The sequence below is a fragment of the Ursus maritimus genome (assembly GCF_017311325.1).
Source record: "Ursus maritimus isolate PB19 chromosome X unlocalized genomic scaffold, ASM1731132v1 scaffold_X1, whole genome shotgun sequence".
NCBI lineage: Eukaryota > Metazoa > Chordata > Mammalia > Carnivora > Ursidae > Ursus > Ursus maritimus.
Genome location: NW_024423319.1, coordinates 114,069,170 through 114,084,692, shown reverse-complemented (window position 1 = coordinate 114,084,692; position 15,523 = coordinate 114,069,170).

Genomic DNA, 15,523 nt, shown 5'->3' with positions numbered 1-15,523 from the left:
GAGAGTTTATGATCACAACATTTTTGTTAACTGACCAATATATAACTTTGTCTTATGTATATTTCTATTTCAATATATATTGTTGGTTTGCTCATACTGAACTCAGGCCAACATCATTATAACTCATGCCTGAATAAAGTTTATCGAATATGTGTATTTTCTCCATAAAGCACATCACAGCTTTCTTGTGTTTAGCAATACTAGACAACACCTCAGCATTATACTTGGAAGCCATTTTAAACCATGAAATCACCAAGAAAAAGCACAACAATTTTAAGCAATTTTAAGAACGTGGCACTAAGTTGGTTGGGAAACGTATGCTTATTTACAGTGTGAGAGCTAAAAACCAAGAAGGTGAAACTTTGTCTTATTTGACCTCAGTTGGAAGCATGCATGCACTTTGGGAGACTAAAAATTTTTTGTTGCCTTTCACATGCCCAAAAATGACCATGAACGCTCTGCAGGTATTGATTTTGGGGTTACAAATAAATTTTAATGAATTTGCAAATATGGAATCTGCAAATAATGAGGATTAACTGTAGGTTGGGCACTATATTAGGTTCGAGCGCACTACTGTGTAACAGCGGACAGAATGTCAGGGTGGCAAAAGAGGGGTTAATGAATGACCTGCTGACTTAAGGAGTTTGCAGGAATGTTCAGGTTCCTTGATGCCTCTGGGAAGGAAGAGGATTCCAAGCATCTGCCTCCCGAAGAAGCTCTACCATCACTCCATTCACTGAATGATGAGGATCTTTTTCCAGAGGGTACCACAATCAGGGTAAGACCTTACTGCAGTCCAAGCTGAGCTATGTGCTGTGTCAGCCTTTCCTGGTGTGTCCTGTGTCTCCTGGGAAATGCTTGTACTTGACTGACATGGGGCTTGCATTCTCCCTCTTATTTAAACAGTTCCCGGCTGCAACACTTGCCCTCTCCAGTGTCGCTGTGGCTGACCTCCTTTCAGTGCTCTCTGCAATGCCAACAGCCCACATTCTGCAAGGAGGCAGCAGGGAGGCAGTGGACACATCTCTGATCTGGGATTTACATGGCTTTTTTCTACTCCCCACTTTGTTCTACACCCCACTTTGTTCTACTGCCACTGAGCTTTAAAACAGGGATTCTAAACTTTCGCTATGTATAAGAACCACCAGGGGTGGGTACTTTGAAAAAAAAAAAACATAACGCCAGTCTCCATCCCTAACCAATCAGATGGGCTCTGGAGGTGGCGCACAGGCAGCCCTATTTTCTAAAGCTCCCAGATAGATTTAGTGTGCAGCCAGAGTGGAGAACCACTACTTTGATCTCCCAGTCTCATTTTCCTCATATGTTGCAAAAGATGTTGGTATCCGATGAGTCCCAAGAAAATATGCTCTGAGCTACAATCCTAAATTCTATTTCAAACCTACCAGGGTACTTCCCCATCCAGTCTTTTCTTCCACTGATGTAGCTACTATAGGAAATATGTTGATTAACATAATTTCTTTCCCATAGCATGTTTATAGCATCATTGATGTCTGTCTTGCTATCTATAAGTTTGGAAGGAAGAAAAGGGATTTTCCCCCTCCATACAAACAAAAAATGAAAGAGACAAAAATATAACTCAGTGTTTACTAAATGGAAAGAAAAGCATAATAATCCTTCACATGCTAGCTGAACATGAACGCTCTATGGCATGAATTTCAATGCCACCTCATGTCTCAAATCCCATCCCTTGGGCCCTTAGGTCCGAGCATCATTGCTGCAACTGGAATGAGCAGGACAGACAAGGAGTTCGGCCAAACCATTTGTTTTTTCTGTTTGTTTTTGAAAAAGAACATGTCTGGAACTCTGAAAAATAGTTCAGATCAGAATCTACGAAGTAAGCCTAGAATAGATTTGAGTGGGCAGATGAGCAGAGCAGAGGCCACAAGGCTCTCCCCACAGGCCAAATGCTGAGTGGAGTAACAGGAACATTTTGGCAGAGTTCTCCTCAAATGAGACACGAAAATTCCATGCTTGAGTTACTTAACAAAACCCTCATTGGATGATATGTATGTAGTAAGTCCTCTGAAGGTAAAACTGAGTGCTAAGAATAATTTAGATAGACTGATTAGCGGTGGGCTAAAAGACTCTTTCTAGCTGTTTGATAAATGGAGTTTTAAAAAGTTATCCCCTGCTAATATGATAGGTCTGGGCACTCAGTTCATGATACCGCATGGAGGATAAGATATGTACTTGACCTCCACCAGCCAAAATACAATGTTTTTCAAAACTACCAACAGTGAAGAGAAAAGATGATAGAAGGAAACTCTGACCAAAGTCTGAATTTTGGGTCTGGGAATTTCCAGAATGTACCAAAAGTTTGGCGGGACTGACGTGGAAAGTAGCCAGCAGTTATTAGAATTCACATGCAGGGCAAGTGACACTCGGTGACATTAAGAACTACACATGATCAGATCTCAGAGGGGGAAAAAATGAAGGCTAGATAGAGGGTGCTGTCCATGGTGGAAAGAAGCAAACAGAATGCTTCTACACAGGGTATGAATCAGAAATCATGGCGTCGGGAAGCAGAAATGAGGAAGCTGGGCTCAAAGATTGACTCCAAAGGTTGAAGGACTCTGAGAATCTAAAGTGAGACAGGAAGTTACTCAGGATTCCAGCAACAAAAACAGAGTGGTTCGTAAGGAAAGATCTGGGGATTAGGGCTTCCTAATAGAGTGACCAACTGTCCTGGTTGGTCTGGGACTCTTGGTTTTAGCGCTCAAAATCCTGTACCAGGGCAACCTCTCAGACCTGGGAATACAGATACAGCAAATCACCCTATGGCTGTATAATCCTGAGCCATGACCAGGCATTTTCTGAGTAAAAGGAGGCCTATTCTAAAGAAGATTACAAAAGGATACAGCTTATTTGAGAGAGAATGTCAGAGAAGGGCTAGGGAATCAAGAATGCTCCTTGACACCACCATACCTGGCCATGGGATCTTCTAAATGTCCTTTTATCTTTGGAGACTTCAGTTTCTTTATGTGCAAAATGATTTGGTATTAGAGCAATGACTTTCAATCATTTTTATTTTCCTCTTATAAAAGCAGCAGACTCCATTCTCCAAATGAAATCTTACCCATAAAGGAATATATACACGAGAGAAAGTAGAGCCGCGGGGTTGGAGGCAGGTGGGGAGACCTATAATCCTGATCACTTTGTTGTGCACTTAACCCTCCCCCATTCTGTGCCCAGCTAGCCTCTGAGGCATCTGCACCAAACCTACACAGTTTTGAAGAACGGACTTTTAAAACCACCAACTGGATGATCTTCAAGTTCTCTCTGGGTCAGAAATCCCATGATGCCTTGGCCATCTGCAACATTATCACTATTTTTCAGAACTGGATTAGCTGTCCCTATTTTCAGAGTCCTGGCCTCAATATCTCTCCCTCTCTCCAACACACATACTACTCAGAACACAGTCAGGGAACCAGTATGGTTGGGATTTGCTTACTCTCGAAGTCAAAGAATGCAAAGGAAACGTACTGAAATGATCAGCTCTGGGTTGTGGGAATGTGGGCGACTGATTTCTTGTAGTGTGTGTGTGTGTGTGTGTGTGTGTGTGTGTGTGTGTGTGTGTATGTGTTTTTCTGTATTTTCTACAATTTGGATATAATACTTGTTTGATCTTGGGCCAAACCCTGAGTCTTAGACATGCTTTGGCCTCGTCTACTCCAATTGACCTACAACCTCCCCCTGCTCAGAGACTCTTTTTTCTTGGCTCCTCCCTTTTGCCTTGCATCCTTGCTTTGACAGTGCACTCCCCCCCCCAATTTCTCCTATATCATTTTCCACCTTGCATTTCTTCCTCCTACTTTCGCTTCCAATGTGAATTTCTTTTATTAGCTTTACTGTCCTCTGCTCCCAGGGGCCTGATCCAGCCCTAAGATGCCACACTGTTTCCTGTGCATCTCCCTAGGAGCTAATTCCCTGGTGAAGTCTTCTCTCCCTGCAAATAGCTTAGTAATCATCCTGTGCCTACCTCCCAGCATTAGGGGTGATCTATCCCCCAGTTCTGTTAACCTTACAGGATGTGCTTTCCTTTGAAGAGGATGTTCTGATAAAGAGGAGACAAGTCCCTGAATTTGATGACCCTGGATGGTCCCATAGTCATATGGTCTCTCTCAAGATAAAGACCCTCCCATTGACCCTGAAACTATGCCAAAGGACGTGTTCCTCCCTTTGCCATGTACACTAAAGCTTTATGGATAGATATTATGATCCTATCACCTTAAAAGTATCAGGACCACTGAGTTATAGTGGGACCCAGACAGTCCATTGGAAGGTGGTGGAAGAATCAGGTGATAGCTGTTAATAAAAATATCTTTGATTGCTTTAGAAAAAAAAGGATGCTTAACCAAAGCAAAATCTCTTATTCCAGTTTTTTATTGGGGTAGTTGCTTACAAGGAACACTCCATAGTCCAGCAACCAACTCAATTTCAACCATTCCTATCTTCAATTACATCACACCTGACTCATGCCTGACCTGGTTCTCCTGGTCTTTTGCTTCCAGCATTAATTTATGACCTTGGACTATCAGATCTGATTCTTCCTGATGTCATTCTCCTGTCAATAACCCTGCACACTACAAACTGTTCAACCTTGCTACTTGCTGATCCTTAAGAAAAGATGGTGGTGGATAAATCTGAGTCAGAAAGAAACATTCCACCACTGAATGATTTTGTGACTTTCAGCTTATTACCTGAACTCTCTAAACCTCATTTTTTCATCTGTAAAACAGACAATAAGAATTTCCTCACAGGATTGTTGTGAAGACTAAATTATAATGTTCATAAAATAGTTGGCATAATATCTGCCCCTTAAAAAATGGTAACTATTATTTATATGGAACAGGGATACTCAAAGTATGCTTCATGGACCAGTGCTAATTGTTCATTACTGGTCTGTGATGGAAAAAGAAAAGGTAGAGAAATTGAGAGTCAGCATTTAGAAAATTTTAGACTGGTAATTTTCTTTAAAAAGAAAAACTAGACCTTTTCCAATGATACTTAGAGAAGCACTGCTATAAATGGAGTGGACCCTGGTTGGGAAATGTCTGATGTACAGCCTAGCATGTATCACCTGGAAAGACATTCTTAAGAAACATTACATGAGCTCTCCCTTTTCTGCTGGCCAATTACCTTCATGATTTTGTTAATCCTTGAAAGTTCTCCCATCACATCATCATCTGTTGGTGTCTGTTAAGGAAACACAAATTAACGTTAACATTTGTTCAAAACATAACTCAGAAAATCTGTTTCAAAAGCATGCAGGATGCATTCCAAAGCCAACTGGCATTTCTGATTTGTTACCCGTGCCATTTCCCAAAGCTGTCAGGGGATAATTAAAAGTCAGAGGGGAAATGTAATCTTTTCATGTTAAGGTATAGTGGCTATAGGAGAAAGAAAGCATTAACATTTTCAGGGGAGGAGGGGAGAAGTGCTTGATTAAATCTAAAGAAAACAATCAATTCTAGGTGTATGCTGTGGTCACTTTATCCATTAGCTTCAGGACAAGAGCGGCATTTGAAGCAGTCTTTTCAAGGCATTGGCACCAGGCCATTCCTGAAGCACACAGTCATTATGGAGACATTTAATTAGTGCATTTTGCATGATTGCCTATGGACACAGGAGGGGCAATGTGCCATCTAGCCCGTTTAGGGTCAATTGATAGCTGGAGAGGAGGCCAGCCTGCAAAGTCATGATAAATTCTGTGAGGTTAGGAACTTCATATTACTTCCATTTTTAATATTTCCCATGCCTGGAATGGGGCCTGCAACATAGTAGACTCTCAAAAGAGTGCTTGTTGAATGAATAAATGATTTCAAAGTCACCAAAACTAGCATCCTTCTAGAAATCTTGTTCCATCGGTGGTTTGGTCCAGCATGCCTGGTCCTAGTAAATGATAGCACCAGGATTCAAACACAGAGCTGTCCAACTCCAGAATTCAAGGTCATGCTATTACAGCGAGCTGCAGAGATGACACCAGAAATAAATGCCATGCCCTCCATAGCTGGAGTGGCTCCAGAATGCCCGATCTGGGCCACCCCCACTCCAGACTCCATGGGGCTGTTACCCCTCACTTCTCTCACTCCTCTCTGAAGAGGGATACACATGGTATCTCTTAAGCCTTTTATCAGGAAAACAAAATTGGACCCTTCTACTGTGGGCAAAGAAGTCCTCCCTCTCTCTATCATCATCCATGGGATGTGTTCTGGCCATGTCTTAAAGAACACAAGCTGGCCCTTCGGGGTACAAAAGGAGACATTGCTGTAATAGATTGAAGCATAAAGTCAAAGTGGAATCTGGCTCTAAACATTCATTCCAGTCTCATCTTTATTTATCCTCCCTGGACCAACAGCCTTGGGTACTATATGACCCCTGAGCATCCTTCACTTGATTTTTTTAATACAATAAAAAAACTAACAATGTGTTTAGTTTAAGTAAAAGTGATAGCACTTTCCAAGTAAACTGACCTCCTTTCCTTGATCAGCCAAAATAATTTTAAGATGAGCTTTGTATTTTGCCCTGAAGGGTGCAAAATTCAGACTGTTACATTGAGAAAGCAAGGGACTTTCAGACTCATAAACTCTGAGTCCTTTGATTTGTCATTAATAACCTAATTTAGCGGTTTTATAAAGGGGGATTTGGGACTTAAAGGGTTATAAGAATTGGATCCAGGAAGAAAATAAGAATGAAAGCATGGGTTAAGATTGAAAGAAAATAAGAAAGGCTTGAAAGGAGAAGAAGCAAATCAAGAAATAATGAATTAAAATTTCAAATCCGGCTCCCTGCTAGTGCTTCTTCCTGGACTAGAAGCTAGGAGAAGTATGAAGAATGGATTTCTGTGTCATCATTAGGTGAAATATGTCTTACACTTAACTAAATAATTACATATGAATTTAAAACAAAGTGCAAAGTCATGATAGAGCATAGAGAACATGTGCTACAGGTGATATGGAAGAAGAGAAAATAATGTTGAATCCCAGCTTGCAAAACAGGAAGGTGACAGAGAATAGGAGAGAATTAAAGGTCAGAGAGAAGAGTTTGGATATGATCTCATGGGCAATGATGGCTTATATGGGAAGAGGTCCTAGCTTTGTATGGGAAGAGAAGTTATATTCGAATGAGTTAAATGAAGAGATCTGCTAAATGGACTATTTACTAAGGTCTGTGGTCAGGATTAAAGGAAGCCAACTAGGAATGGCAAAACACCTAGGAGCCAGCAATGGCAGGGAGCTGTTCAAGAGTAGAGCCATTATTGGGAGGTTCTAGAGTAGAGCCACCCTAGGCCTGAAGGTTCAAGAGTAGAGCCATTACTGGAAACTGGAAAGAGCTGTAGTTGTAAGAGAGCACCACCTTCCAGGAACTGTGGCCTTTATTTCTATTTGCTTTAATTGGTATAAGTGATACATTTTTGGGGGTTTGTATTTCTGTGTTATAATTTCAGTTTTTAGTGTTTCTCTCCCTTTTTCTTTATCCATATTTTCTTTGTTTTGTGCTACAAAAGTTTAATTTGAAATGTCTATCCATTTTTTAAATTGAGGTAAAATTGACATATAACATTATGTTAGTTTCAGATGTTCAATATAATGATTCAGTATTTATACATTGAGGAATGATCACAATAAGTCTAGTTAACATCCGTCACCATACATAGTTATAAAGAATTTCTTCCTTGTGATAAGAACTTTTAAGATCTACTCTCCTAGCAACTTTCAAATATGCAATATAGTATTATTAACTATAGTCATCATGTTGTACATTACATTTCCATGACTTATTTATTTTATAAGTGGAAGTTTGTATCTTTCAACTCTCTTTAACCTATGTGGCCCACTCCCTACCCCTCGCCTTTGGAAACCACCAATCTTCTCTCTGTATCTACAAGCTTTTAAAAAAATTCCATATATAAGTGAGATCATACACTATTTGTCCTTCTCTGTCTGACCTACTTCATGTAATACAATGTCCTCAAGGTCCATTCATGTTGCCACAAACAGTAAGATTTCATTCTTTTTTATAGCTGAATAATAGTCCACCCTATATTTTCTTTTCTTTTTTTTTAGAGAGAGAGAGAGAAAGTAGGGGGATGGAGGAGGGGCAGAGGAAGAGGGAGAGAGAGAATCTCAAGCAGGCTCCATGCCCAGCATGGAGCCTGACATGGGGCTCCATCTCATGACCCTGAGATCATGACCCCAGCCAAAGTCAAGAGTTGGAAGCTTAACTGAGCCACCCAGGTGACCCCCCCCTTTTTTAGAAAGAGAGAGAGCATGGAGGGGGGAGGGGCAGAGGAAGAGGGAAAGAGAAAATATTTTTTTAAAGATTTTTAAAAATTTATTTGACAGACAGAGAGAGAGAACAAGCCAGGGCAGCTGCAGGCAGAGGGAGAGAGAGAAGCAGGCTCTTTGCTGAGCAGGGAGCCTGATGCGGGGTTTGACGTGAGATGAAGGCAGCTGCTTAACTGACTGAGCCACCCAGGCACCCCTGGAAAAGAGAAAATCTTAAGCGAGCTCCACTCCCAAATGCGGAGCCTAACTCAAGGCTCAATCTCACAACCCTGAGATCATGATCTGAGCCAAATTCAAGAGTCAGACACTTAACCGACTGAGTCACCCAGGTACCCCTGTATATTTTACATCCATTTCAAAATTGAGATATAATTTTCACATAATAAAATTCACCCTTTTAATACACACAATTAAATGGTCTTAGTATATTTGCAAAGGTTTGCAACCAACCCCTCTAACTCAAGAACGTTTTTATCACCCACCAAAACCCCATATCCATTAGCAATCACTCCCCATTTTCTTCTCCCTCGAGTTGCTAAAAACTACCAATCTATTTTCTGTCTCTTTGAATTTGGCTTTCAACAGAAGAACAAAACCACTACCAAATTTCTGCTCAGCTGTGAGGGAGCTGATGAAATAAGTATTCCAACTTCTCTCTCCCTCCCAACTCTGATCTCGGGCTGGTCCCTCCCATTGGCTGAAATAAACTGGAAGCCAGATGTCAATAAAGCCTCATTTGTGCAGTCCATTGATGTCAGCCTCCAGAGGCATAGAGCAGGATGAAGGGTGGAGAGGGAATCTGGAGGGGGATAGAGGGGAAAACAGAGTGCCCAAAAGCCCTGTAAATTCTTGATGAGAAGATGCTGGGAAGAGAATGTACTGACAGACAGAACTGGAAAGTAAGGAGTGTGCAATCCTGGTACAAGGAACTGGAACTCCATGGTGAAAAAAAGAAACCCCTGGGGATAATGGGTCTATTTAACATAACAGAATCAAGGGGTCTGAAGTTCACAGTAAGATTGTTTTCAATGTCCTTATGTAACAAAAGATTAATCATGGCATCCTTTCATTTTAATTTTTAAGTGGCTTTTGGAGACCCAAGAAAATGATTCATCATCCATTATTCATATTTCATTTTCATTCTTATCTGTATCAGTGTGACTTTGTATACATGACATTGAGAATTGCATTCATCCTTTCTTTATGGTACCCTATAAATAAATATAAAAGCTTATTTTCTTATTATATGATGGGAGCCTGTACAACTAGATTTGTCTTGTATTTACTTAAAAACTGATTTAGTTTTGCAGTATAATTTGGCCTTATCTTCAAGGCATTACAATCCGTAACAAAAATAGTTTTCCTTAAAAGAAGAACGATGAATGGTTACTCAATTGTTTCAGTCTCTTGAGTTGATCAGATTTCTTGGTGTGCTGGTCAAGAAGCAAACACAACTCAATATTTTCCAGAATCAGTCTTATAGTTACATTAAATTACCTTTAGGTCCCTTTAAAATTTTTTTTTTCTGACAAGGAGACGTTTCCTTTGTGTCAACTGAATTCTCCCCCATTCATATTTAGCAATTTATCTAAGTCATTTGGCTTGACTATTAAACATGTTTTATTATTAAACTTAGTAACTTAAAATTTAAATTAGGTTTTCTTTCCAGAAGCTCAAAAATAATAAATGACCATCTGAAAAATAATACGATCTTGTTTTCTTCATCCACATATATTTTGTATATACTATTCATCATCATTGAAAAATAAATTTCTCTTTTTTCTATTTTTCTAAATCAATGTGAAATGTTGAATACAAATTATAATCCTCTCCTTAGAATTAAGGAAATGATTAAGGAGGCTATTACATAAATAGTTTCATGTGATTGTGATAATGAAAGCATTTATTCAAGAATAACACTTAAATTTATTGGAGTCCTTGAAGTTTATATAACCCTGCAACCCATGTCATTGGATCCTTGCTACAACCGGGGTGGGGGGGTAGACAGGGAAGGTGAAATTGTCTCCCATTTTACTGAAGGGGAAACTAGAGCTCAGAGAATTAATAATTTGTCTGAGATTATAGAGCTAGTAAGTAGGGGTGCTAGAACTTGGATATACATCTTCTAAATTTTCAAATAATATCATGCACCATAGATGAATAAGCCTGGAGGGGAGTAAGTGGGTTTATGACAGACCCAAATGTTTTTTTAAAATCTTTGTTGATGGGGATTCCACCCATTTCTTCTCTGCCTGGTCCAACAGCTAACCATTTGGCAAAAATTCCCATTATTTATATATCAGGACAACCCCTATATGGTTGTCCTGAAAGGAAATCGAGATATGCTGGTTTGGCATATTTTAGAAAATGAACTTTATATTCTTGAAGGCAACAGTTAAACTGTCCTTTAACATTCTCATATGAAGTGAACTAATCCCAGCATCTTGGTCTCTGAGAACCTGGAGTTGGGGGCGGGGAGAGGAAGATGGAGAGGGAACACCTCTGATTCTCCAGTTGAAAATGTTCATTCTATTCAACTTTTTTTTTTTTTTTTTTTAGTATTTAAAAATTTCTCAGGATGACCCTCTAGCCTTCTACTCCCTCTATTATTCTTTCTGCTCATCTTCATCTTCCTTGATTTTTCTTTTTATTCTATCCTAAGATAGAACATAGTATATTCTATACTACAGCTTTAATCAGATTGATTTGGGTACTATTCCTGGCTCTCCCTAGTAAGATTTTTTTTGCCTTACAACCTACTTTTGCCTGAAATTAATATACACTATTATTATTTGTTCATATTTACCTATTTGTATAGCAATTTCTATGTTCACTGCTTTTTCTCTCATCTTATACCTTCCTTCTGGAGTCACTTTCCTTTTTCCTGAAATAGTCTTTCACTCTAAGTTTTATTTTTCTTTTATTCTTTTCTGGATCTATCATTGTTAGTAAACATTCTCAGTTTTGTTTGTCTGAAAATATACTTATTTCACTCTTGTTTTTTTTTATTATTTTTATGTTCAGTTAGCTAGCATATAGTACATCTCTTGTTTTTTTAAGAACTTGCAGATATGTGATTCCAGGTTGACAGTTATATTCCCACAGTATACTGAATAATTCATTTCATTGTCTTCCTTTTATTATTGCTAAGAATTCAGCTGTCCATCTAATTGTTGTCACTTACTGATTTTTTAAATTGATTTCTGACTGATCTCAAGGTCTTTTCCTTATTCTTTAGTGTCTTTAGTTTCACTTTAAGTATAATTTATTTAGGTGTGGTAATTTTTCCATTTATTCTTGGATTTCGCCAGAATTTCTGATTCTGATGAATCAAGTTTTTCATCAATTCTGAAAAATTTTAGCCATTGCCTTTTCAAAAATTACTGCTCCTGAAATCTCTTATTTCTTTGAAACTCCTACTTGACAGGTGTTAGAGATCTTCCTTCTATATCCTCCATGCTTCTTCTCTTTCATGTTTTCAAATTCTTTGTTTCTATGTGCTGTTTTCTAGATAACACTTTTGGTCTATCTTTCAGTTCATTAGTTATCTCATAAGTTACATCTAACATGATATTTAAAGAACTCATTGACTCTTAAGTGTAAATTATTATAATTTTCATTTCCTGATATTCTATTTGGTTCTTTTTGAGTTACTTATTTCTTACTGACTTTTTGTTTCTATAATCATTAAACATAATTGTTACATCTATTTTAAGTCTGATAATTCTAATATCTGAAGGGTTTGAGTGTCTTATTCTACTACTCATTTCTTCTCCTGGCTCTTACGTATGCATACCTTGTTTTGTCATATGTTCTGTGATTTGTGTCTGCAAATCATTATATCCATTATAACTTTAGCTAAAGGAAAACTTTGAGGTACGTGTTGAACTTTATTTCTCCCAAGCAGATTAGCATTGCTTCCACCAGAGATACTTGAAGTCACCAACTTAGAACAACTTTAAATAAATTCCTGGCTTGAGGTGTTTGGATTATAGAATTAGGATAACAAGCCTATATGATGTTTTCCTGTGGTTACAAATTCTCAGATAATGTTTTAGCTCCATTAAAAGTCAAGTTTTGGATAGGCAGTGCTTCTGTGATAGCTCTGCTTTTGTATGGTTTATACAAAGGGTCTCCACATAGATCATCTCCCTGTCCTGGGCTCTAGGCTTTCTATCTTATTCTCCCTGTCCCCAGCCCTAGCCCATGCTGCCATTAAAAGTTAAGCCATTAGTCTTGGGGATCAAAAGATACTCTAGAGTAGCTTCTACCTTAAGCATTTGAATTTTACTCTGGATTCATGAGCTCTTGTTTTGGGTCTCGAGAATTTCTCTCAGTTCATGGCCAGTCCAACTTTGCCTTTAAAAACACATTTTATCCACAAATCCTAGGTGTTTTATATTGAGAGGTTTTTCAGTCTACCTAATCTTATTTATTGCTTGAATTAGAAGATGACACAGCACTGCAAATATTAATACTGGTAATCCTTTGACATGGCTCTTGTAGTTAATATTAAAGACAACTGCCCAATGAACCATACTTTCTAGTATTCACACCCTAGAGAAGTCTCCTTCCACACTGAAATTGAACTGGCCACGTGTAACTAGTAAAATGCAGCAGAAGTGACACAATATGACTTCAAAGCCTATGTCATAAGAATCCTTGCAGCAGCATCTTCCTTGTTATCCTGGAATGCTCAGTGTTGGGACATACCTTTTCATAACCCAGGCACCAAAGAGGAAGAAGCCCAAGCCTCAGGGAAAGGCCATGTGAAGATCCTTTAGTTGACCATTCCAGCTGAGTTCCCATCCAGTATCCAATAGCCAATATCAAATACCAATCATGTAAGAAAGCCATCTTGGAAGTCTGACCCAACTGAGTCCACAGATAACTCAACTTCAGTTCCATATAACACCTTGAGAGATCTCAAACAAAAATGTCCAGATGAACGCACTCAACCTGTGGAAACTTGAGAGATAGTAATAAATTGTTGTTTTAAACCATAAAAGTTTTTGGATTGTTTATTACACAGTCATACATTACGTGAACGACAGTCAAGTCTTTTTGGATTAGAGGCCACTTTATCTCTTTTTTTAAAATAAATATTTATTTATTTGAGAGAGATAGAGAGAGAGCATGAGCAGAAAGGGAGAAGCAGACTCCCTGCTGAGCAAGGAGCCTGACTTGGGGCTCTATCCCAGGACCCTGAGATCATGACCTGAGCTGAAGGCAGACGCTTAACTGACTGAGCCACCCAGGTGCCCCCATTTTATCTCTTTGAAGTGACTTTGCAAATCTATGCTCTAATATGCTATATTGATATTATAGGGCATTTTAATTTCCAAATTCTTATAAGGGGAGCATGTATGTGCATATATGTTTCCATATATGATCTACACACATCACTTAACAACTATATATGTATGACAGTCACATAGATAATTAAAATAGACAATATTTACTCAAGCTATTAATTATTTAAATGTGAATGACATTTAGAAACCTTAGAAGGTAATATAGGGACCCATCTTCATAATGTCGATATTGATACTTTTTATATCACAAGACAAAGATAGCAAAAATTATAAGGGAAAAATGAATTAATTGTATCATATTGGTAATATAAAGAATATGAAAAGCCACAAATTGGAAAAGATATTTGTAAAACATACAACTAGCAAAGGATTGTTAAAAAATCGATTTTACACAGGGGCGCCTGGGTGGCTTAGTCGGTCTGACTCTTGATTTCAGCTCATGTCATGATCTCGGGGTCATGGGATTGAGCCCCATGAGTGTGGAGTCTGCTTGAGATTCTCTGCCTCTGCCCCTCTACTCTCTCTCTCTCTCTCTCAAATAAATAAATAAATAAGTAAAATCTTAAAAAATAATTTTTACACATAAATAAGGAAAAGGAAACAACCTAATTGAATAGTTTTCAAAAGAAATGTATTTCACAGGTAAAACACAAATGGTCAGTAAACATGTTGAAATGGTACTCAAGGTCATTCGTTAGATAAATGCAAACTAAAACCACAATGAGATGCTAGTTAATAGTCTCCCGATTGGCCAAAATTAAAAAGTCTGATAACATCAACTGTTAGTGAGGATATAAAGAAATTGTAACTTTCCTATACTATAGTGAGGGTGCAAATTATTACAACATGGTAGGAAACAATTTGGCATCATCTTAAAAAATTGAAGCTGTGCATACCTTAGGACTCGATAAATTTTCTTCCTCTAAATATGCATATGTACACCAGAAGAAATGTATAATAATACTATGCAGCATTATTTATCATAGCAAAAACTCTGGAAACAACCCAAAAGTCTATCAGCAGTAGAATGGATGGGTAAGTTATGGAATGCTCACAGAATGAAGCAATGTAGTGTGAAAATAAATGAATTCCTGCTATGTGTAATAACATAATATTGACCAAACAAAGCAAGCCACAGAAGAACACAATCTCATTCAATTTAGGTACAGTTTGAAACAAGAGAAATTAAACAATACGTGTGTGTGTGTTTGTGTGTTAGAATAATAAATCAAAGCAAGAAAATGGTAACAAAATAGTCAGGATAGAAGTTAATCTAAGGGAAAGACTATTCCACATATATATTTTTATAAGTATATATATTTCACAATATACCAGTTTCAAAAAGCAATGAATACGTCAATTAGCAGTGGAGTTGATTAGAAATGGAGCATAGGGGCGCCTGGGTGGCACAGCGGTTAAGCGTCTGCCTTCGGCTCAGGGCGTGATCCCGGCGTTCCGGGATCGAGCCCCTACATTGGGCTCCTCCACTGTGAGCCTGCTTCTTCCTCTCCCATTCCCCCTGCTTGTGTTCCCTCTCTCGCTGGCTGTCTCTATCTCTGTCGAATAAATAAATAAAATCTTTAAAAAAAATGGAGCATAAAAATAGAAGTCTGAGAGAAAAATCAAATCCCAATCCAAGAAATGAATAATGAGAACAGATAATATAAATATTCAGTTTCACAAATGGGTATTATGAAGTTGGAGATGGCTCTGTCGGTCTATTTTAGAGAGGTTCTACTCAACTTTTTCACATTTCAACCATTCAGTAAGATCCTATTAGTCTAACTTCATGTTTATCATGAAGCCTTCCCAGGCAGTGTGCACCCATAGAAGCTTATACACTGCTTAGGAGACATGGGTTACTTGGCAGCTCGATAGCTGTATTTTCATTCTGGTGTG